The sequence below is a fragment of the Ixodes scapularis genome, unplaced genomic scaffold (genome assembly GCF_016920785.2).
Source record: "Ixodes scapularis isolate PalLabHiFi unplaced genomic scaffold, ASM1692078v2 PGA_scaffold1__304_contigs__length_218370807, whole genome shotgun sequence".
Taxonomy (NCBI): domain Eukaryota; kingdom Metazoa; phylum Arthropoda; class Arachnida; order Ixodida; family Ixodidae; genus Ixodes; species Ixodes scapularis.
This window is the reverse complement of record NW_024609846.1, coordinates 34800876-34822426: the sequence shown is the minus strand read 5'-3', so window position 1 is coordinate 34822426 and position 21551 is coordinate 34800876.

The window sequence follows — 21551 nt, the reverse complement described above, 5'->3', positions numbered from 1 at the left end:
AGCTACTTTTGCAGTTTTCATCCGATTTCAAAAATAATTATTGTAAGAAGGCATAGGCGAAAACAAATGGATTACGCCCACAATTCCAGATGCTATAAAGTATACAAATTTTCACTAAACACGCTTTAAACGTTCACCAGGGAATTTAATTCTAGAAGTGAGTTTAAAATAGAGTAGAACATAGTTTCGCCAATATACCGTTCATCTAGACGCAGGTATATCGAGAGGGAATTTGTAGAGAATTGCTTCAATTGGGGAAGGGGGGGGGGGGAAATGGGAATCTGCTAACCGGGTTTTAGATATACCCCCCCCCCCCCAAAAAAAAACAAAGAAACAAAAAAACGTTATATTGATGATTTGACAGGTAAAACTTTTATGCGTGTTAAAAAAAGAAGGGAGTAATTTCGACACATTTTTACTCGCGTTGCCGAGGCACTCCAGGCTAGTATGTGTTAATCAGAACGTCGTGTGCGATACGTTCTCGCAACAAACAGGCTATATTAAATTTATAAAATATTTGCACCTAAAACAATCGATTTATAGTAAGGCAATGTAGACCAGGTAACGCCGTGTAATCACCTGTCATATATTTACCGAGAACTATATTTTCGAGGGCATTGATCCTAAAGCAGACTCCCAACAAAGCATGCCTTCCTTACAGAGTGTGGCGCTTGGCCAAAAAATGAAGCCGTAAAGTAATCATGAATAGGCAGCATTATGCACAGTTAAATTTTGTTTGCTTTCGATGCGTTCACGCAGCAGACCATCAATATTACATCAGACAAGGTTCTTCTTTATACAATCGCCTTAGAGTAAGACGATGTTGTGAAGCCTATAGTGAGTTAGTAAGGCACATCCTAGGAATCATTGAGATGACCAGAGTCTCCCAACAGTAAGTATAACAGAATAAACATTGTGGCGGCTATACAACATTAATATGGCGATGCCAAGAAAGCCTTCTCAAAACAGTTTAAAAAAAATACTGCCCAGAAAACGTGGAGCTTGAACGAGTAGCGCGTTTTCTGGACCTTGCTGCAACAGCCACTGTCGTGTTAAGAAACACACGCAACCGTTTTGTAAGACCTACTTGCACACAACGTTGAAAACATTTTCTGGACATATCTACAACATACCGATGCAACTTGGAGGCAGCGGTGAACTTCCTCGGTGGCGTCGTAATTTTACCAGTTCGCTACTTCTTAGCCTGCAGTGTGCGCATAATTCTGGCTGCAAAACTTTTTACCGAGAGGCATGGGAAATTCGCTCATCTTTAAATGCACTAGCCGGCAGCATTTCATGGCGGAAATTCGTTGTTGTATGGGAACTAATTTTGGAATCGTTCGTTCTGAGACTTAAAAAAAATAATTCATCTTCCGTATAGACTTCGACACAAGAGATTAAAATTTATATCCAGTGCCTCATATTTTAGAAAGTTGACAAATTGATTGTTTTTATTTCGCTCACAAATGGTAAAAGCAGGACGAAATGGCACACTCACGTTTCATAAATAAGTAAATTGGTCCAGCTTTAAATACAAGCGATTTATGTTCACAATCGGAATAACCTACTTAAAATTCAACATAACAACTTTATTTTAAAAAAAAACAATTAATGTAATTCTATGTTAAGACTTCGAACACTAAATCAGCTGGTAAATACTTTTTCTTTTGCATTTAAACACCCTCACAAAAGGTGGTGGCGAAAATTCGTTTTTTTTTACTTAGCGTTCGAGAACCTGGCCCTGGGAAGCAAGGTAGCTGTTTAGTGCTAACGCTTTAGTGTATTTTGGTTACTTTTTCCGTAACGTTTAACTTTAACTCTTTTTTTATATATTGTGGGTCGCTCTACTATACTGCTGCCCAATCGGTCCCTGCCTGGTCCGCCCTCCCAAGAAGTCACACGAGCAAGAATGAATTCAAAACGTTTTACTGTTTCGGCTGGTTGCTGTAGCCTTGCCGTTGCAGTCCTCGTCCGTGTGTCTTGCCCCAGTGCTTGGCGGAATCTCTCGTGCCTCTGTCACGCGCACCCGGCCGCCGGCCACCGCTCCTGCCCCCTCGCGCGCCGTCGTCCTCCTCGGCTTCCCACACTTCCCCTCCCCTCAAGGCCCGGTCTTCGGGGGGCCCCGGGTGCTCACTGGTTTTGGCCAAGGAGTTGTTCCACCTCGGCCATGATGGTGTCGTCGGAAGTCGAGGGGGACGGAGGGGGCTGGTGGACCACACTGGCCCGATGGCTTGGGCCGCAAGATGTGGTGGCGGCCAATATTGTGGGGGCCGTCGTGGTGGCGGGTTCGATAACAGCGGCTGCGGCAGCCGGTGCGGCGGCACGGTTTTCGGGAGGCCGGGCTGGCTGGACGGAGGCCAAGGCAGCGGGAGCCAGGAGGTCCGGGCGGCTTGCCCTCAGAGTCTGGACCGCAGCCGCCACGTTGTCCGAGAGGGGCTGTGCCTCCAGCAGGTCAGAATGGAGTCGACCTGCTTCGTGGGTTTCCAGATGTATTATCGGGACCCCGCACAGCCAGCAGGTGTCAGGCGCTCCCAAGACCCGTGGCGCCGCCGGTTGCGTATGGCCACGGAACGGGGGTGGGACTTGGTGGTCGGGCTGGCCAGGCGTTGGTCTGGGTTGATGCTTCCAACGCCGGCGGAAAACGAAGTGGACCGCCCCTCCTTCCTCCCACGCCGTCCATGTGGCTACGGTGTGGCAGGGGGGCCGACTCCAGGCAGGTGTCCCGGTCGTAGACGGACCCGCTCCGTGGTGCGGGGGCTCCGTCGCGGACGGCCCTGCCTGGTGCCGCGATGTTGCTGCGGACGGCCCTGCCCCGTGCCGCGTAGGCCTGCCGGCTGCCGGGCTCGCGGTACCTGCGGAGCCCGGGCGGCGCTGGCCCGCTCCGCCGTTCGGCCATCCCCGGTGTTGACGCCTCCCTGGGCGGCCGCCCCGAGGGTTTGGTCGACCGGACCACTGGGGTCCAGCCGCCCCGGGGCCTGGCCCGTCCGGTGTGCCTCCTGGGTATGGCCCCCTGGGGCGGTTTCTCCAAGGAGGCATCCTGTGTAGAAAGAACACTGTCAGACACCGGAAAATCATCACTTTCTGTGGCCGAATGTGGCGGCGGCGGTAGTTTTTATTCACTATGTTCCCCATCGCGACGGTAATACCCCTTCAAGTCCGGTTTACGAACTGGACCCGACTCCTCATTTGTATCACACCGAGTGAGTTTATAAGTAAGCCGCGACATTCGCGTCTTTACCTCATAGGGCCCTTCCCATCTGTGAGCAAGCGATGCGGCGAAACCGCTAGCTGCGTTACTCAGAGGGTGGGTTCTTCTCAGGACCAAGTCACCAACCTTGAATTCCAAGTGCCTATGGCTCCTGTCATACTGCGCCGCTTGCTCGATCCTTGCGGCATCAAGATTCTCTCTGGCATCGTGCAGCGCCCCAGACAAGCGCTTCGTTAGCTGTTCCGCGTACCTAGAGAGCGGGCGTCCTGGTGTTCCTTGGTTGCTCCTTAACTCGTTCTCCAGCGGAGACGGGATCTCTTTACCCAGGTTCAGAAACGCTGGCGTGAAACCAGTCGATCTGTTCACAGTATTTCGGATGGCAAAACCCATCTCAGCGATGTGCTCATCCCAGTCTCGGTGTCTCTCCGTTAGTGCGATCAGCATGCTTTTGGTATTCCGATTCACACGCTCAGTGATATTGGCTTGGGGATGGTACGGTGTTGTCCTCTTGTGCTTTATGTTCAGCGCCAAGCAGGAGTCCACGAGCACTTTACTAGTAAAATAACTAGCGTTATCACTAATGAGACACCTGGGTGTGGCGAAGCGCAGGAAAGTATCCAGTAACTTTTCCCAGATCCGCTCTGAAACCAGCTTCCTCAGTGGGTACAGCTCTGCCCACTTTGAGAAATGATCGGTAATAACCAAGAGGTACTGGTTTCCCCGCGGACTTCTCGGCAGTGGGCCGATGATGTCGCAAGCGACGATCTCCCACGGGTAGTGACTCTCCACCGACTGCATCAAGCCCGGAGGCTTGCCCCCTCTGGGCTTCGCTTTCTGGCAGGCTGGACAGCTGCGGGCGTATCGGAGTGCGTCTTGCCTCATCCCCGGCCAGGTCGCGGCGCGGCATAACTTATGAAAAGTCTTGCTGCCACTGCCATGACCTGCCAGAGCCGAGTCGTGGAAGTACCCGATAAACCTCTTCCGTAGCTTCCTGGGAATCGCCACCCTGAAGGGAGACTCATTACCCTCCCCTTCATCGATCGTTGGGATGTAGCGAAGCAATAAGCCGTCTTCGCCCAGCAGATATGAATCAAATTGATCATTAACTCGACCGCCAGCCTTCCCGGTGTCGACCGCAATTTCAGCCAGTTTACCCAACACCCGCTGGCAAAAACCATCTGCTTTCTGGGCCTCGACAAGCTCTTCCTTGCTGACCACTTCACGCCAAGCGACGATCCTTTGCTCCTTCGTGCCGCGCGCTAAGGCTCCTACGAGTGCCGGTTGCTTCGCCTCCTCCCAACCGTCCGTGAGGGACCTCACCCCTGCATCCGGAGACATTCTCCTGTTCTTCCCGCGCTTCTCGTTACACTCTGGTTCCGTCACCTCCTCCCAAACACCATCCTGGGGCGCCCGAGAGAGCGCTTCCGCAACCTTGTTGGTCGATCCCTTTCGGTACTCAACCGTGTACGAGTAGCGCTGCAAGGTTAGTACCCAGCGGGCCTGCCTTCCCGCGGGCTCTTTTAGCCTCTGAATCCAGGTAAGTGCTGCGTGATCAGTCTGAATAACGAAAGTCGTACCGTCTAAATAGAGGTCGAACTTCTTCAGAGCAAACATGACGGCCAACCCCTCCTTCTCCGTCACGCTGTAGTTGCGTTCCGACGGTGTGAGCGTTCGACTAGCAAATGCCACAGGGCGCAACTGTCCATCGTGCTCCTGTAGCAATACTGCTCCGACACCGTAGTCGCTCGCATCTGTCTGCACAACAAAATGCCGATTAAGATCTGGTAACCGAAGGCTAGCGGTGCTTGCTATTGCCCTCGCGAGAGACGAGAAGGCAGCACCCTGCTCTGGACCCCAGACCCACCTCGAGCCTTTCCAAAGCAGCAGATTCAATGGCCGCGCCAGCTCCGCGCACATCGGGATGAACTGCCGGTAAAAAAAAAAGACAAGCGCCGAAAGACCAGGACAAGGTAAGAAGACGACGACACAAGGCGTCTTCTTACCTTGTCCTGGTCTTTCGGCGCTTGTCTTTTTCCATTATGAACCAACTGGCCCAACTCACCATTTTGTTGCCGGTAAAAGCCAACCATCCCCAGAAACCTTTGAGGGCTCTTTACATCGTGCTGTGGTGGATAATCGAGAATGGCCCTCAATTTCTCATCGTTCGGCTTCAAGGTACCATTGTCTACGACAAAGCCTAAAAGATTTACCTTTGAGGCGGCCAGCTGCACCTTTTTTGGATTAATTGTTAGACTGGCCTCACTCATTCGCCTTAAGACGATCTCGAGATGAGTTAGGTGCTCTTTGAACGACTTGGAGAATACCACAACGTCATCCATGTAGGCCATGGCGAAGTTGAATTTCGCATCGCCCAGCACGATGTTCATGAGCCGTTGGAGACTCGACGGCGAGTTCGACAACCCAAACGGAAAACGCGTAAACTCAAATAACCCTCTGTAACAGGTGAACGCCGTCTTTTGGACATCGTCTGGCGCCACCTGGATCTGGAGAAAGCCCCTGCAACAATCCAGCGTGGTGAAAACCCTCGCGCCTCCAAGCGAATACATTATAGACTCAATAGAGGGAAAAGGACACGCGTCCCTTCTAGTGACCTCATTAAGTCTTCGGTAATCAACGCAAAGGCGCGCGGTGCCGTCTTTCTTTGGCGCCAAAACTACTGGAAACGCCCAGGGACTCTGCGATGGCCGCACCGCCCCTGTGTCCAGCATCTCGTCGAGAGCCGCGTCTAGGAGGGCCCGTTTATGTACGCTTAGTGGTCTAGGATTACACCCCCCCGGCCTGGCCTCTCCTGTATCTATCTTATGTTGTAAAACAGTCGTAAGCCCCGGTCTCTCGGTAAACATAGCTGCGTGTTGGGACAAGGCGTTCGCTAGCATCCGCCGTTGGTCGGCGGGCCCATCGAAAGACGCAATTATCATTTCGACGTTCCCGGGCACGACTCGCGCAGCTAATACCTGCTCCTGGTGTGACGCAGCGAGCGAACGTTCCATTCTCTGCACCAGAGATGATGGGGCAACAAAGGGAATAAGAGGAGAAAACGCACTATAACGATACCCGTTGTTCCTCAAGTCCAGGATTATGCCCTCACGACAGACGAAGTCCTGCCCCAAAATAACAGGAATTGACATACCGGGCAAGTAAACAAAACGTTGCCTCCTTCGTCTGCCGTCAAGGCCAAGGTGAAGGCGCATCGCCCCTTGCACTTCGGCCAATCATGTCGCTAAACGCAGCGGAGTTACAAGTTCCCGCGCGCAAAGGTTCCTGTTACGGCAGTCCTCGTACACATTATCGGCAATTAGAGAAAGGGTAGAACCGGTGTCAATTAGTGCCGAATATTCTCTACCACCGATCTCTACACGCACGTACGGGCCCTTCTCAGGTGTCGTGCTCTGAGCCCGACACGCCGACGGGGCCATCGCCACACGGTCGCCGGCCACAATTTCAGCCCTGTCGGCACACTGATACTGGGCCTCGGCAGCGGCCAGCAACCTCGACTCAGAGGACCTGATTAGTGGCGCCGGCCTCTGGCGTTTCCCTGTGAACCCTGAGAACCAGACGCTACCCACGTGCAATGCCGCCTGATGTGCCCAAGACGGTGACAGTTGTAACACCTGACTTGTGGCCGGTCGTTACGCGCAACCTGTCCATCGTTACTCTCACGCGACACTTCATCTGTGGCAAACCGCGGTGAGTCATGATTCCCGGGACTGTCGTGACCAGTCGCGCCTCTGCGGTGGTTGACCACTGCGCCACCCCTACGGGTCTGCACTCGGGCCGAGTTCGCGTTGGCTGCCCTGCGCCTTTGCTCGTAAGCGAAGGGGTCCAAAGCCCGGGGCGTTACAGTTACCCCGTGACCGCGCTCCGCAACGGCCGTATACGCTGTCCGCGACTCAATGTGAGTGTCTGCGGCGCGTCCTGCCCACGCGCATCTTGGCTCTAGGGACTCCTCGGCCCTCGGAGGGGCGCGGTACTGCAGCTCAGCGAGCAAGCCCGCTTGGACAGTTCGCGCCTCTCTGGCAAGTGCCTCCAGATCCGCGAAATCCCGTCCGCGCAAATAGGCTTGGAATCTAGGGTGACATTGCCGTATCGCTCTAGCTACCTTCTCTGCGACAGACGCGGATGGTTCGGCCCTCAAGTAGAGCTCCTGGAGCGCGCGAACGTACTCCACGAGGCTCTCGTCGGGGTGCTGAGTGCGATTAGCTAGTTCGTCCCTAATCCGCATCTCGTAATCAGGGGGCAAAAATTCCTCCCTAAACCGCGTCCGGAAGTCCGCCATCGGTAGAAACGGTCGTTGCAACCGTCTCCAGCGCGACGCGTCGCCCGTTAACGCGATTGGCACGATCTGCACCAAGGCCGTTTCGTCTGATGCTCCCAACGCGGCTACATACGCGTCTAAGTCCTGTAAGAAATCGTGGACCGATTTCCCGTAGGAATATCCCGCGTAGGTCGGCGTCGGTACGGACAACCGCGGTCGGGGTAGAGACATAGGCGCGGCACTCGCGACTCCTGGAGTCGCCGCGAATTGTCGCGAGAACGTCTCCATCATCGCCGTCATGGCGCGCATAAACTCGCCGACGTCTGCCGCGCCTCCAGCTGGAGCTGGTGGTAAAATCCCAGCATCTGGAGACGCTCGCGTACTAGAGCCTTCTCCGGCCCCCGCAGCGTCAGTCGGTTCCTGAGTTCCGCTTTCAGACGAGTCGTCCTCGTCCCTATTGGGGGTCGACCTCGTCTTGGGGGGCATCGTTAGCGTTTACCCTTCTACACCACGCTGAACGCTCAATAGATCTGTGTGACTCCCCGGGACGAACAGAACAAGCAGCAGACCAATCGGGCCCCAAGTTGGAAGCGCCAGTTGTGTGGGTCGCTCTACTATACTGCTGCCCAATCGGTCCCTGCCTGGTCCGCCCTCCCAAGAAGTCACACGAGCAAGACTGAATTCAAAACGTTTTACTGTTTCGGCTGGTTGCTGTAGCCTTGCCGTTGCAGTCCTCGTCCGTGTGTCTTGCCCCAGTGCCTGGCGGAATCTCTCGTGCCTCTGTCACGCGCACCGGGCCGCCGGCCACCGCTCCTGCCCCCTCGCGCGCCGTCGTCCTCCTCGGCTTCCCACAATATAAAACTTAAATCTTTAGTGCTATAACTTTTCCGGCAGTAAACATGAAGGCAATAAGGTTAATTTTGGCGTTACTTATGAAATTTTTGACGATAAAGATATACTTGAACGAGTAAAATCCGGCCATTCCTTGCTTTTTCAATAATTGTGTTCTGATATTTCAAGCGCCAAGTTCGCTTGCGCCAACATTTGAGCATTTTTCGCTAGTCACGTCCCGATTTTAACTACGTGTGAGTCTCATGGTGACACGGCGGTGTTATCTACTTTTTTCTTGACGTGATGAGTTACAAATCAGTAACGAAAAAGTCGTTGCTTCCCAAATCAAATGGTATAGTCACGAGTTACCTATTCATGTTAGTAACAGTAACCGTAACCTAGTAATATTATCTTTTAAATAACTGTAACTGTAACCAATTACTCTGAAACCAAGTTACAAAATACTGACGGAAGGCAATGAAACTAACGCCATAAAGATATAACGTCTGGCAACGTGGAAGAATTTTCTCTTATACGTTGCGATATTTCGGGAACGTTTGCAAATTCGAAATTAATGTTTATATATCTATACTGAACTCCGTCGAACCTCACAGTGGTCCTCAGTTAAAAGAGGAATATTTTTCAGAGTTTCTTTTTTATTCTTATTTTGCTGAGGTGTTGCAGGACGGTTTTTTCACGGCACAAGCTCGTTTATTAAAAAAAACTACGTTTTCTTCAGAAACTGGACGCGGAGCATTGAGCATTGTCTGTAATTCAAACAATGATCGCTTCAACCAAAGAACTGTAGTCTGGACATGGCTGTATTTTTCTTCTTTTTCTCCTGACGAGCTGCAGCCACCTTTGTGCATGGCATAATCTTGTTTGTTAACGCAAGCAACGTCGTAGCCAAACCTGGAGACTACATTGCGCATTGCTCGAAATTCAAACAATAAACAATGAACGCTTCGATCCAAGGACTGTACTCTAGACATAGCTGTTTTGTGTTAGCTTTCTTTTGCTGAGGGGCTGCGGCCAGCATTGTTCCCGGCATAATCTTGTTTGTTATTGCGAGCAACGTCGTAGTCATATTGGAGAGTGTGCATTGTGCATAGTTCGTAACTCAAACAATGGTCGTTTCGACACAAGGAGCGTACTCTGGACATGGCTGTTTTTTCTTTAAATATAAAATTCGACTCCTGTCGATATCGGAAGTTGCGTAAATTCAACGTTTCTACTTTTGATGACGGAGCACGACAATGTCTTCGACAAAGTCTTCAGCCCTCCGACAAAGTCTTCGACAGTTGTCGGAGGGCTGAAGACGAGGCCACCAAAGATGTTTTTTCTCACGCACCGCATGAGGATTCGTAGCTTCTTCTCTTCTGTAGCCCGAGGGTCGGCGCGGGCGCTCAGGCGCAGGACGTCCTTTACGAAGCCGGTGACACTCTCGTTGGGGCCCTGAGTTCTGGTTCGCAGTAGGTCCTCGGCTCTCTCTCGGCGGTGGTGGTTGATGAAGGTAGCCTTGAGATCGGTCTTGAAAATATCCCACGACTTCAAGGAGGACTCATGATTCTCGTACCAGTGCTTGGCGGTCCCCTCAAGCGAAAAATAGGCATTGTGCAGGCGCTGCTCGTCTGTCCAGCAATTGTGGCGGGCAACGCGTTCATACTGGTCAATCCAGTCTTCGACGTCTTCGTACTGTTCGCCGTGCAATGGAGCCGGTGTTCGAGGAGCGACATGTAGGTAGACGACGGCAGGAGCGGCGGGGGTCTGTGACTGGTTGGCCATCGTCGGCTGCCTGGTCCTGGGTGGTAAAAAGTCCGTATTCCGGGTGTAGCCCTCGGGTTTGGTGACTTGATCGAGTCTCGATCTGGTCTTCGTTGGGTCCTCGGGAGCTTGGGTTCAGACTTGTAGCGCGGGAACTCGGAGGGCTGCGCTGCACGGAGACGCGGTACCCCGCACCTTCACCAAAATGTCACGGGTGATGACCAATAAACAATAAATAAACAGAAAGAAATCAAGTTTAATGTGGCGAACTTGTGCCAAAAATAAAAGGGTACAAAAGATATTAACGGAGCGTCGCAGGCGTCGAAGTCGGCGTAGCAGCAGAGTCGAACGCTGGGCGAAAACTGACTCCTGCTTGCCAGGCGGAGCCGCTTTTGTCCACGCGTTGGCTTCTGGAGCATTCGATGTAGAAGGTTCGACGCGTAGAACATTCCAACCTCGAATCAGCTAGACGGTTCTCGAATTTACTAGAACATCACATTACAGTGTAAACATAAATGCGTAGCCGCGGCCAGGAATCGAACCCTGGCCATTCGCGTGGGAGGAAAGCGCGATAACCATTAGGCTACGGCCGCGCTGCCTACTTGGCGCGCGGCAATATATATATTTGCATTTAAACACCCTCATGAAAAGTGGTGATGTAAATTTGCTTGAAAGAAACAAAATATTACTTCTATAATAAGAGCCTAATTTATATGTAGTAATCATAATATATATTGAAAAATCTGATTTTGTTCTTCAGCGATTCGTGTTACTTAGCGTTCGAGAACCTGGCCCTGGCAAGAAAGGTAGCAGTTTAGTGCTAACGCTTTAGTGTATTTTCGTTACCTTTTCCGTAAAGTTTAACTTTCAGTCTTTTTTTTTTATAAAACTGGATTTTGTAGTGCTATACCTTTTGCTGCAGTAACTATAAAGGCAATAAGGTTAATTTTAGTGTTACTTATCAGTTTTTTGACGATAAAGATATAAGTGTAGGAGTACAATCGAGCCATTCCTAGCTTTTTCAATAATTGTGTTCTGATATTTCAAGCGCCAAGTTCGCTTGCGCCAACATTTGAGCATTTTTCGCTAGTCACGTCCCGATTTTATCTACGTGTGAGTCTCATGGCGACACGGCGGTGTTATCTACTTTTTTCTTGACGTGATGAGTTGCAAATCAGTAACGAAAAAGTCGTTGCTTCCCAAATCAAATGGTATCGTCACGAGTTGCCTATTCATGTTTGTAACAGTAACCGTAACCTAGTAATTTTATCTTTTAAATAACTGTAACTGTAACCAATTACTCTCAAACCAAGTTACAAAATACTGACGGAGGGCAATGAGACTAACGCCATAAAGATATAACATCTGGCAACGTGGAAGAATTTTCTCTTATATGTTGCGATATTTCGGGAACGTTTGCACATTCGAAATTAATGTTTATATATCTATACTGAACTCCGTCGAACCTCACAGTGGTCCTCGTTAAAAGAGGAATATTTTTCACAGTTTCTTTTTTATTCTTATTTTGCTGAGGTGCTGCAGGACAGTTTTTTCACGGCACAAGCTCGTTTATTAGAAAAAACTACGTTTTCTTCAGAAACTGGACGCGGAGCATTGAGCATTGTCTGTAATTCAAACAATGATCGCTTCGACCAAAGAACTGTAGTCTGGACATGGCTGTATTTTTCTTCTTTTTTTCCTGACGTGCTGCAGCCACCTTTCTGCATGGCATAATCTTGTTTGTTAACGCAAGCAACGTCGTAGCCAAACCTGGAGACTACATTGCGCATTGTTCGAAATTCAAACAATGAACAATGATCGCTTCGATCCAAGGACTGTACTCTAGACATAGCTGTTTTGTGTGAGCTTTCTTTTGCTGAGGGGCTGCGGCCAGCATTGTTCCCGGTATAATCTTGTTTGTTATTGCGAGCAACGTCGTAGTCATATTGGAGACTGTGCATTGTGCATTGTTCGTAACTCAAACAGTGGTCGTTTCGACACAAGGAGCGTACCCCGGACATGGCTGTTTGTTTCTTTAAATATAAAATTCGACTCCTGTCGATATCGGAAGTTGTGTAAATTCAACGTTTTTACTTTTGATGACGGAGCACGATCTGGAAAAGATACCTTCTAGTGTGTCTTCATTCACGCCAGCTAGAGATGACCTAATAAGAATGCGTGATCTTTACAGTAACTTTTATAAACTGAGAGGTGTTTGGCTTTCAATTCTCAATAGTATTTCTGAAAGGCGAAATATTCCAGACGGGATGAAAGTGTCTATCATAAGGCCAGTGCACAAAAAAAGATCTAAAAAGAACTAACAATGTATAGCCCAATATCCATATTTCCAGTCATGACGCACACCATGGAAAAGTTTTAGAGCGCAGCTCTTAGGGGCCCGTTTCCGGCTTGAGCGGCGTCGGCGTCGCCGTCGGCGTCGGCGTAACCGCGCGGTGCATCATGGGAAATGTCCCATAATGCACCGCGCGAGCCCCCCACCGGGGTCACGTGACCTCGTGGGGGACACGTGACCCCCCCGAGGTCACGTGACCCCGGTGCATCATGGGAAATGTCCCATAATGCACCGCGCGAGCCCCCCACCGAGGTCACGTGACCTTGGGGGGCACGTGACCCCCCCGAGGTCACGTGACCCCCCGAAGTCACGTGACTCCCCTGAGGTCACGTGACCCCCGCCGATGTCGCGACCCTCAATGACGTCATCGTCACTGATGGCGTCACCGGCATCCACATCGTCATCGTCATCATCACTGATGACGTCACCGGCATCCACATCGTCATCGTCATCATCACTGATGACGTCACCGGCATCCTTATCGTCATCGTCATCATCACTGATGACGTCACCGGCATCCGCATCGTCATCGTCATCATCACTGATGACGTTACCGACATCCGCATCGTCATCGTCATCATCACTGATGACGTCATCAGTGACGTCACTGATGTCGTCATCGGCATCCACATCGTCATCGTCATCGTCACTGATGACGTCATCAGTGACGTCACTGATGACATCATCGGCATTGGGGGTCACGTGACCCCCAAGGTCACGTGACCCCCCCCCCCCCCAGTGCCCTTCCCTCCTCCTCCTCAAGAGCTGCGCTCTAATTCGGCGTTACAGGGAGTTGTAAGCAGCTTCACTTTTTTTAGCAAGAGTGATGGCGGCATTTTGTGACAAACTTTCTTTAATACTTTCAACACAATGCGAGTTTCGAAACGAAAAAAAAAACACAACGTTGCTGATGGAACATTTTTAGGATATCATTAATAAGGCTTTAGACAATAATCAAATCGCCATCGCACTGCTTCTTGCCCAATCCCGAGCCTTTGATACCATAGATCATTCAGTCTTGTTAGCAAAGCTGTACAGAATGGGTTTTAAAGGGCAATTTTATACCGTTTTCAAAAATTATTTGCTAACAAACTTCAAATAGTGAAGCATAACGGTCAAACAAGTGATCAAATTAAAATAAAGTTTGGTGTTCCGCAATGATCTACATTGGATCTTTTATTATTTGACTTATATATTAATCACATAGGTCATCTGCTATTCTAATCATATTTATCTCAATACGCAGACGAAACTGCATTAATACTACAGAAACAATACAACCCCGCTGCTCCTATATTTCAAAACGACGTAGTACAATTAATGAGCTGGTTCACAAACAATTGTATTTTTGTCAATCGCCACAAAACTAAACTTATGTGTTTACGAAACACCCATAAACAAGTTCCGTTTGATGTTCCCATATTCCTTAATGATCAGCATTGTGATCAGTGCAACTGCCAATAATGGATACTGTTATAACAACACCCTACCTTGGCTGGCATTTCGACGAAGAGGTTTTATGAAGTAATCACAATGATCATGTCATACGAAAACTTTGCGTTGTTTCTACATATCTATATAGACTTAAATGTAGATGGGACGTCAATCTAAGGCGTGAGGTGCACCTATCATTGGAGGGTCTGGAATACGTTACAAAATTGCTATATATATCGAACATGTCTTAAATACAAGCTACAAAATATTATAGGGTCATTAATAGATGTGTTAACAATATCGTATATGGGTCAAAACATGAACTGAAGGAAACCAAGGAAAAGAAGAATGCAATAGGATTATTATCGTCCGAAAATATTTTTAAATATGTCGTTTTAACCTGTCAATATTTTTGGAACGAATGCAAAGAAATAGCTAAAAAAATAAAAACACTCCGGCATACAGAAACCTATGCAAAAGAAATATACACGAACTACGCGAAAAAACAGAGGAACTATTACGCTTCTGTAATATTTAATAACTTGCCTAAAGACATCCTAAGCCTGTCATCTAAGACGCAGATGTGTAAAAATAAATAAATGAGGGGTTACTTTTGTCGAACTGAACTGAACAATGAGGTATTGCCTAAGAGCTTTGTGTTTTCTATCGAGTGTCTCTCGTATTATACGTGTGTATTTTGTCATTATGTGTTTAAATTCGCAATATTTTTGTGTAACCAATGATTAATTGTAATTGTCAAACTGGGTGTTACTTCACAAGTGAATTTTCTACTTGGGCGTGAACTTCGCTGATTAATGTGTTATTTTGTATGTTTCTTTTGTGTTTTGCTTACATTTAACCATCATTTGTGGCTACACGATGAAAATGTCTATACTGCCGTGTCCCGCATACAAGCGTACCTGCGCTTACGCTGGACGGATTGTATGAGAGTTTTTTTTTTTTTTTGTAATCAAATAAACTACTCTGATCTTCTCTGCTTTCTTTTGCTGAGGAGCTAGAGTCACCTTTCTTCGCGATGTTGACTTGTTTATTATCGAAACCAACGTCTTAGTCAAATTTTAAGGTAGCATTTTGCATAGTTTGTGATTAAAACAATGATCCCTTCCACATAAGGACGGTAATATAGACCAGTGGTCTATTTTACCGTCCTTGTTGCCGTCAATGATGTTTCATTGGTGTTTTATTTATATTACCATCATTGATGGTAATATAGACCAGTGGTCTATATTACCGTCCCTATTACCGTCATTGACGTTTCCGGACCCCTTCCATATCGGCAGAGGTGATGAAAGACCCCGCTCAAGGAAAGGGAAGGGAAAGGTATAGATAGATTAGGAAAACATTTCTGTAATAGCTATAACTAAGACGCAGTGTGAAGTAGACTTCTCTCCTTGACATAGACACAAGAAAACTCACCATAGAGAAGGAAAGTTTCTTGTCAATCTAAATAAAGTAACACATTTTATTGCCGGGCCTCACTGTTGAGGCAAAGCATCGCGGATACCTAAAACGCCTTCGCGGTAACCAGAGAGTTCACGGGCCCCCGTTTGAGAAACAATGGTATAGACGTTACTGTTGTTTGCCTGCTTTCTTTTGCTGAGGTGCTCCCGTCAGCTTTGTCTGCTGCATAACCTTGTTTATTATTGTAACCAACGTCATAGTCAGAAACGGAAACGGTGTATTGTGCATTGAACTCAATTCAAACAATTGTCGCTTCGACCAGAAGACCGTAGTCTAGACATGGCTGTTTCAACATAGAATACGTTATGAGGAATATATTGAAATTTCCAGCGTTGCGAAACACTTCTTAACACGTATTGCATTTCTGAGCTGTACTACACGCGAAAAGAGTGACGTTCGAATGTGTTACCACACGTCCAACAGGCGCAACGCGAGACATATTTTTAGATAGCTGCAACTATAACAAATTACTTTTCTTCAGAATAACCTATGAAGAACCGACGAAAGTAAATAAACTAGCCGACGTCAGAAGGATGTCACGTGCGCAACGTGGAGCAGCCTTCAATGTTGAAGCATTTCCTCCTCTTTGTTGTGATATTTCGGCACCATTCTCACAATTGCAGTGAATGATTTTATATCTATATAATATCTCCGTCAAACCTAACAGGTCCTTGTTACAAAAGTAATATTTTTAATGATTTTTTTTGTTCTGCTTTTCTTTGCCCACGTGCTGCAGCTAGCAGTGTTCAGGGCTCCAGCTTGTTTAGTAGCGAAACCACCGTCGTAGTCAGAATTGCAGACGGTGCATTGTGCATTGTTCGTCATACAAACAATGACCGCTTTGGCCCTTGGATTGTAGTTAAGACACGGCTGTTTCAAGAGAGAATGCGTTCTAAGGGACGACCTGAAACTTTCCAGCGTTGCGAAAACGTTTTCAACTCAGAACGTCTCTGTATGGAGAGAATGTTATGAAAAAAGAATGGTTCTGGAGTGTGTTACAACACGGGCAACAGGCGCAAGCCTTGTGGTTCAAAAACCTCGCACGCGCAGTTTTTTCCATCTCTTATCATCCGATTCTTCGAACCTCCAGCATCCGCCAGTTCACGTGTCATAACTTTATTTTACAACCACGCTTAGCACGCTCCCCCAATATTTTTAAAATACATTTAGTGGCTTCGAATGTAACTGATAACTTTTCATACTAAAAGTATATGTTTATTTTTACAAATTAAAACGTTAAATAAAAATGTCTATATATCACTGATGGTGAGGATTAGCCATCTAATCAAGACCCTTTGACTTCTAAGATAAGCTACACAAACCGCTAGTGAAAAGACGGTGAGAGTGCAGGCGAGCTGGTGGTAGCTAATCATGTCGTATTACACCTGAGACTGCGGTGTAAGAAATCGGAAGAACTTTCAGTAGAAGGAACAGACACAGAGAACGTCTCTGTGTCTCTTCCTTCTACTGAAAGTTCTTCCGATTTCTTACACCGCAGTCTCAGGTGTAATACGACATGATTAGCTACAAAAACCGCATTAGTGTACCCCTTTTTAACACAAATATTTCCAGCCTAAAAAAGCAGCCGGTTTGAAATTGTTTATTGCAGACGTCAAAAGTGTATAAATATATTTAAGCTCGTTTTTTTTTTCTTTTGTTGCTGATACGGTGATTTGCACGTTTAAAAGGTGTTAAGAGCATAGGATTACTGCCATATGAAAATATTTCTATTTACCCCTTGAATAACCATTCGGGTCGAAGTGCGTCAAAGGGTGCTCGTAAGGCATTTGCCACAGTAAACGCCAGGACGCTCCGATTCGCTATTTGCCTCCGCAAATGTTGGGCGACATCCATAGGCAACCAGGAGAGACGCTTTTGATGACCTGCCTTGTTTCGGATTCTGCCCTCTCCAAGCTATGTTTCTTGTCCGGACGAGGTCAGTAAAGGCGCTCAGTGTTTGGTTTTCCTCTGTCCAGTGGGATGGACGAGTACATTTGTTTTCAATGAATGCGTTGACTACGGTCGACATCGTCCGTTTGTACGTTTTGACGAATGAAAGAACGACGGACTTCGCAGTGGCGACCGTCATCACAGCCGGCGCAACTGAATCTCTCTTCGACCAGGGGGAAAGTACAAAGGGTTACATTAAAGTGTGATTCATTCTTATGCAGTATCACCAGTAAACGTAGGAAATATTTGACCAGAAGTTACAGTTTAGGCAAGATTTTCTTGAATCCCGAGTTATTAGTTTAAAACTTGTAGTTGAATTGGTTGCTTAGCGTTGGAAATCATGTTGTCAGGCGCAAAAAAAAAAAAACAGACACAAGAGAGAAATCAGACATACAGGCGCCACTTACAACTATTAAATGCTCGCAAATTTTTATTCACTTAAAGTACTCTAATAAATGTCAATTCTCACTTTACAATCGCCCGACAAACTCGGTGCCTCCAAGTACTGATATCAAAATTTCATTAAAGGCAGGGATGGGCAAAATGCATGCAAATATGTATCGAAATACAAATACAAAATACTTCGTCCAAGATGTATTTAATTACAAATATAATTACAATTCCAAAAAAGCATTTAAGTACAAGATACAAATACAACCAAATGTATTTAGACTCCTCCAAATACTTTTCCAAATACATTCCTCAAGATTTGCGTCAGCGACTTCAGGGCACCTTTAACGGGTTTCTAGGTATCTCATTTAAATTTTGCATCGCACACTTGAGAGTTAGTGTGCGAGGCTCTAGTAACGTAATAGAAATATAATTTAAAAAAATGCAATCAGCTTCGACGTAATAGGTGCGAAAAGTACAGAGCTTCAAGCAGCTTTTTTTGTCGATTACATTTTGATATAGACCAACAAAGAACCGAGACGACCAAGACGTGCAGCACTAGTTAGAGAATTTTTTATTGTTGCAACTCGCACCAGTTACGAACATCTGGACGACCTGGGCATTTAGAATGTTCCAGGCAAAAGATATGGATGGAAATCAGGCTGGAAAGCATCACAAGTTGTCACAGGCACTTATTTAGCCAGCCTGCCTGTGAACGTCGATTTCGTCACTATTCTTGCCCTGGACTAGCACCGTAATCACAAAGTCACTAAACGCTTGTGCTTGATTCAGAGACACTGCATTCGGTGCAGAACGTAGTTTTCTTCCTGCTCTGGACAGTGCTTTTAAAATAAAGCCGGAGGCGAAAAAAAAAAAAAAGCCTCATGGCCGAATAAAGGATGGAGACTATATCTTACAACCACATATATAAACACGAATTATCGTGACAATAAATTTGAGGGATGTGTTTCGCTAACAAAATCGTATTTAATTACGATTGTATTTGAAATACCCACGTTTTAGTATTTAAATACACACTTCAAATACATTACCCAATTGGTAATTAAATACAAATGTAAAATACACAAAGTATTTGAAATACGTATTTCAAATACTTGTATTTGAAATACTGCCCATCCCTGATTAAAGGTAATGAATTTTACCTCGGAAAATTTCAAGGCATTGCTTCATTTCTGTGAAAAATGAGACCAAGAAACTTGCCCGGCTCAACGGCGGACGCGTTCGGAGAAGACAGAGTTTTTCGCAGACGCCATTGACCATGGCAAATTTGTTGGACTCGTCATTTCCTTTAAGCAACCCTACTGAAAAAAACCATTTGGCACCTATATGAAAACAAACGGGTCCATACCGGTAACAGTTTAACCATACCGGTCACCAGTTTGTCAAAAAGGTCGCCCGTATGGCTCAAAGGGGTCCCCCGTATGAGCCATAACGGTCACCTATTTGGACAAACGAGTCACTCCTTTGGCAAACGGGTCGCTCGTCTGGGCAAATGGGTCGCCCGTCTGGGCAAATGGGCGACTCGTTTGGGCAAAGTTGTCGCACGTTTGCTCAAACCGGTGACCATGTAGCAAACTGCACCGGTTTAATCAAACGGCTCTCCGGAGCCCGTTTGATACTGAACGTACAGATCGGCGGCGTAGGCACGCCTAGCGTTTCAGCCGTGGGAGCCAATGTTTCCGGAAGGCTGGAAGCGCCGGCTTATCGATTTCAGATCGTCCGCGTAATGCAAGTAATTATATTTATATTTCAATTGCGCTGATGTTCGCTTATACTGCAACTAAAACTAACACTTTTTTTTTTTTTTTTTTTTTACGTGAACGCGCGACGTTGGCGAGCCGATATTTTTGACAGAACTTTAAAGCTTTGTAAAACTTTGTTGCCTCAATTTACTTATTCAGCTCGAATCTGTCTCGCAGAAGACGCGACCGCGTGAAAGAATGTACGTCTAGACTCCGTTTCACTTTAATTCAAGACGCTGCGAAGGTAGAACGCATACTGTAAAACTCTTTATTTTCGCGGCCCCTATTTTTCGCGAATCAGTCACAGATAATATAATCGCGACCACTAAATTTCGCGAATTCCAGACGCCTGCGTTGAAAATCTTAAGGACCGAAATTTTCGCGCGCCCTTGAATTTCGCGAATTCTTCAATTCGTGAAATTCGCGAAAATTGAGGGCTCGCGAACATTAAGGGTTTTACAGTACACGCGGCTGCAAGGACATCGAGCATTGCGAGAGCACGCCCGCCGTTGCAGCAGTAAAACTACGAGCTCGCGCTGAGTATTTTCTTCGCTCGGGCGCAAGCCGAACTTCTGGCTGCCCCGCCGCCATTTCCAAAATTCAAACGCGCTAAAATGCGCGCGCGCAAACGCGCGCGCGTGTTTTTTTTTTTTTTTTTTTTTTTGAGGTTACAAAAACGCGTCTTTCTGGAATGCCTGGGGAGAGGGAGAAGGGCTGTCCCTGTGGTCCTCGCCCCCTCCCTTCTTTCTTGTCACCCGAACAGCCGCGCGCGAGCTACACGATGATAAGCATCGAGATCCGGAAGGGTGCGCCCAGCAGCCTCTTTTTTCTTTTTCTGCTTGTTGTCAGTTCCAGCTCGAACTTGGCGCGTCCACCTGCTTCGATCTGTCGCCTAACCCTGCGGTCTTATTAGGATGTCTCTCGACAACGTATTGGATGTGCACCAAAGCTACCAGTGTTCGAAAAGTCCTACGTCTATATCGGCAACAAGCAATTCTTCAAAGAAGTCAGGAATTCTTGCGGTTTGGTTGGGTTCGGCAACTGACAGCTTGTGCGCCACATCGTGTTGAAACTTCCAAGAAGCCGTTCCCTCTCATTTGTGTTTGTGTGGTTGTCCTGCTTCGACCGTGTCGACAACTATCACGGATTACATCTTTCAAGTCCGCTATTTTTATGGTAAGTGCACTGCAACCTACTTCTTGGCAACGATGGACCGTTCTTCTACTCGTCCTCTTCCAGATTATTTATATAATTATGCAGCCACTATTCTCGCGGCAGCCGGGCGAATAATTTCCCGAAAGTCTACCTTCATAATCTAGAATTACCTCGGTTCTTGTTTGGTTTGCTATCTTCTCAGTTGTATAAAAGCTTAGAGTGCCTCTCACATTTCACAGATCGCTTGCACGTTTGTACTTGTCTACAGAAGGCGTAATAAACTTTGAGGAGAATTGAAAACAATCTTTTGTGTCTGTTTTCCTGTCCATTTGCAAGCACCTACGTGAGTACATTTGTTCTACGTGTTTCCTCCATGTTATAAATAGTTTTATGAGTTTCGGAACGTCTTAAATAAGTTTAAGGTAACCAACCTACCAGACGATCCCCGTTTAGGCCTAGCGCATAATTTCCCGATTCGAATGGCACGTTCAAACGTGTGGTCACGTGCAAGGTCGAACGGGCACCTGTATCAAACGGGCACCGGTATCAAACGGGCACCTGTATCAAATGGGTACCGTTTCGAGCGGGTACCGTTTCAAACGGCTACCCGTATCCCATAATCACGTTTGATCCAAACGGGTCGACAAGTTTGCACCCGTTTGATTTACCAGTTTGCCACCCGTTTGAATTTCAAATGGTTTTTTTCAGTAGGGAAGGAACACTTCGAAATTTCACGAAATCAAATTCACCACTCGAGTACACCTTTGATGAATATTTGCTATCTCTACGTGCAGACGCCAATATCACGGCGAGCCTCGGCATTTGTGACACCCCAATTAAGCATACGGCTCTGTGTGAGTGTGGGCCCTGACGAAACATAAAATACGAAATCGGCCACACCTATCACTATAGCAGCTAAAAACGCGCGCCAGTATACTCACCATT